This window comes from Rutidosis leptorrhynchoides, chromosome 11 (genome assembly GCF_046630445.1).
Source record: "Rutidosis leptorrhynchoides isolate AG116_Rl617_1_P2 chromosome 11, CSIRO_AGI_Rlap_v1, whole genome shotgun sequence".
NCBI lineage: Eukaryota > Viridiplantae > Streptophyta > Magnoliopsida > Asterales > Asteraceae > Rutidosis > Rutidosis leptorrhynchoides.
The window spans coordinates 385,125,247-385,129,321 of NC_092343.1; positions in this window are offsets into that span (position 1 = coordinate 385,125,247).

Below are 4,075 nucleotides of genomic sequence, written 5' to 3' on the forward strand. Positions count from 1 at the left end.
GCCGCTTTGCGCGGCGCGCAGATTGACAGATTCAGCTCTTTTCCAATTTTAATATATATAAATATTCAACGAAGCCCGATCTCATATGCCTTTAATAAACAAGTATACAAAATAAATATTCGGGTCTTACAACTCTCCCCCACTTAAACTCGATCACGTCCTCGTGATCCTCATCACTTAACCAAACAGACCTCACCCTACGGTCCTCGACATAAGTCTCAATCCGACTTCCTAAGCAATTCTTTTCAACGAATCGCCTTCCACAACTAAATCGTCACCCGCGACTTCTCAAGTCCACAATCCGAGCACTAAAACCATGCTCCTACCCTAACATCGGGAAAACTCAACTAATCTCGTACCGGGATGTCAATCCCTTAGCATACTAATACCGAGTACAACTCTAAAAGCAACCAAGTCTCAACCTAAGGTCAACGACCCGAAACAATGAAGACCGTACCAAAAGAATCCTTACGGATACCACCAATCACGAATCATCCATTGTAGTGCGCAATACGACCCATACGCAACTACCGTAACAACACAATCCACGGTTAGAAACCGATAGCGCCCAAAGCGGCTATGGGAACACAAATCCCAAGGTGTACGAAATCGTCCATCGTCACACCCGTAACAAACATGTGAGCGAAACACGGCTATCGCATCACTAATCATACCACGTGGTCCTCACGACCCCACCATCGACGCATAAAACGACCGATAGTTCCCACAACATGGTCCTTACGACCCCACCATTGGTGTATCAAACAACCAATAGATTACAACTCAACATGGCCGAAACAACCCGAGCCAAAACACATATGGAGGATGGTCGAAACAACCCGAACCTTAGTGAATTCGCACAACCCGAAATCCACCAACCCAATCCATATATCTCACAACGAAATGACCGCACAACCCGAGTCATCGTGAATACGCGCAAACCGATATTCACTACCACCGCCACATAGTATAACTGAGGATGGCCGTACAACCCGAGCCTTAGTGAATCCGAACCACCCGACATTCACTACCTCAAACTATGAGCCCAACCAACAGGGACAATCGTACTACCCGAAATATTGTGAATACGAACAACCCGATATTCACGTCCCACAACACAACTCTCTTGATGAAGTCAGCGGACCCCGAAGGTCATGCTCCACCAATCTCAATACCGGATGAAGTCAGCGGACCCGAAGATCATGCTTCACCGATCTCAACACCACGCTCATGACGAAGTCAGCGGACCCTAAAGATCATGCTCCATCAATCACGTACTCCCATGATGAAGTCAGCGGACCCTAAAGATCATGCTCCATCACGTAACCATACTATAATGAAGTCAGCGGACCCGAAAGTCATGCTTCATTAATCCACAATACTACGATGAAGTCAGCGGACCCCGAAGGTCATGCTTCATCAACCACATACCATAATCGAGCAAGAACCACCTATATCAAACATAGGTACCGAACAAGAATTCTCCAAAAGAGAACCCGACACACACCTTCCTTAACCGAAGGATTTCACCTTGCTCACCAAACACGACCATTATCTCTCAACGAGGTTTACCACATTACCACCTCGGTGGTAATTCCAATCTAAACCATAAGTACAATTTATCCGAAATCGTACTCTACCACAAATCGACCAAAACTAGGTCTCGACAAAGTGTCCGGATCTACCAAAAGCATCATCCGAAATATCACACTAAAACTTCCTCGTGCGGGAGTGCCACTCCCCCACTTGGAACCACGTTCCTATATCACAACTCGTACACCCGTACGATGCTACCATAGGTAGACTTTACCAACAATTGGGTACACACGACCCATCACCACACCTTGCTCTAACCTTGAGCACACGAAGGATTTCAATCAATCCTTAGACACTTCGAACGAAAAGTGTACCGCGATTTCACAAACCGTACCCTCGCAATCATCCGATTGCTTAGTTTGTCGAATTTTAACCTAGTCACTCATGTACTTAAGGGTTTCTCCCGGGACCCTAAGTACAATGTAACCACAACACAATCGGAGTCGACACCACGCTAGTAGGTATAAAAGAGGCACCTAATGTCGCGTCATAAAGACTCCATTACCAACACACATCGAGATTTTAAACACTCGATCTCAAAGGTTCCAATCACCCGGCGAACCTCATGGTTCATCACTTCAACACCAAAAGCGAACACGCGCTTAACAATCGAACACCAAAACCATTTCCGTGGCTTGTAGAAACATTTCCCAAATACTAAGGGATGCTTGGTTACACCAAGTCTTACGCCCTTCGTCCAACAACCAAACATGCAAATTACTATGCAATTAACAAGTCCGAACATATATGCCACGTAAATAAATATTCAAAGACATATTTATTAAAACGAAACGTACCTCAACGTCTCCTTGCGGCATTCGCCGCCGCCAACTCGGGACAATCCGGCTTGCGATGTCCCTCTTTATGACAATAGTAGCACATTCCGTCATCACCCCTCGGCATTGTGCATTCCCACAACTTGTGACCCCTAACGCCACAATTAAAACATCTAGGTGCACGAGACTCCACCGCGCCCTTTACCACATTACTCGTACTCGCACTCGGACCCTTAGTCCTCTTACTCGGAGCACCATAAGAAACAACCCTTCTCTCAATTGAAGGTTCGCCCCTTTTTGATCGGGAATACGACTCGAAACCTCTAGCCACGGCGAATAATTCTGCAAACGATTTCGCGTAGCCCCGGCTAATCTTACCTTTCAAGTCATCATTCAAAGTTCGATAGAAATCCTCCATCAACAAATGATCATTCCCCAAATATTCCGGGCAAAAACGAGCCTTCGACATAAAAGTCGTCTTTAAAGTATTCAAGTCCATAGAACCCTGTTGCAAATATCGCAACTCACAACGCAATTCCGATAAATCGGCTGAAGTTCGGAACTCCTCGAAGAATTCCTCCTTAAATTCGTCCCATGATAATGCCATAAACGTCTCACCACCGACAAGATCAATCTTGCCATCCAACCAATCCTTCGCCCTACCCCGCAACAAACTAGTAGCGAGTCTCGTCTTTTTCTCGGGAGGGCATTCCATAGTACGAAAACACCCTTCGACATCCGAAACCCAAGTCGTACTCACCAAAGGATCCGGTTTCCCATCATACATCGGGGGTCTAGTCCTCATGAAGCTCTTAAGACAACACTCCATTTCACCCCTATTTTGGAATTCGGAATACTTCCCATCCATTTCTTCTCGAAACGCTCTCATTTGCTCCGCAACGGCGGCCGCAACTCTAGCGTTAAATTCCGTGTCATTCGTCTCGGTCTCGTTTCGCGTCGTCATTCTAAAGAATGCAAAATGATTAGTCCACGCACGTATAAAACGACACGCACAACACCACCCCATCTTGCTAAACACTCGTCGTACATCACTTGTTAGACACGATTTGCACCCGTAATAAGGTCTGCAAGTTCTTATTACGCACGCACGCCGCATCGACTCGTTAGTACAACGACCGCCTCGCTCGATGCTATAAACAAACACAAACAAAATTCTACGCGATAGAAGCACACGCGAGAATTACACCACAACACAAATAATATATTAATAATATCCGCATTACTAATATAAACGTTAGTCGACCTATAAACAAGGCACTAACTAAACCCGTTCCTGACCCGTAATCCTACAAGTCCCGCAACAAATTACGCGCACACAAAAGTCTAAGTCTAGGCACCTATCTCAAGTCACCTAAATCCCTTAGACCATGCTCTGATACCACTTGTAACAACCCAAACCATACCGCGTATAAAACCCCGTTAAATTTCATGACAAAAAAAAAAATTTGCTGTTGGCTGAGTTGCGCGGCGCGCCAACAGGTTGCGCGGCGCGCAGAACCTGTCTGGCAGCCCGCTGTCCGGTTTTCCTTGAAATGTGAAAATGTTTGACCCGTTCCCGACGTTTTTAGCCAAAACGCTTTTAACCATGAATTCATACATATAAAACTAACACGTTTAATTAATAAAATTAAGTTTACGAAGCGGGTCCCACATCGACCCATTTTACCACCTTAAGTACCAAA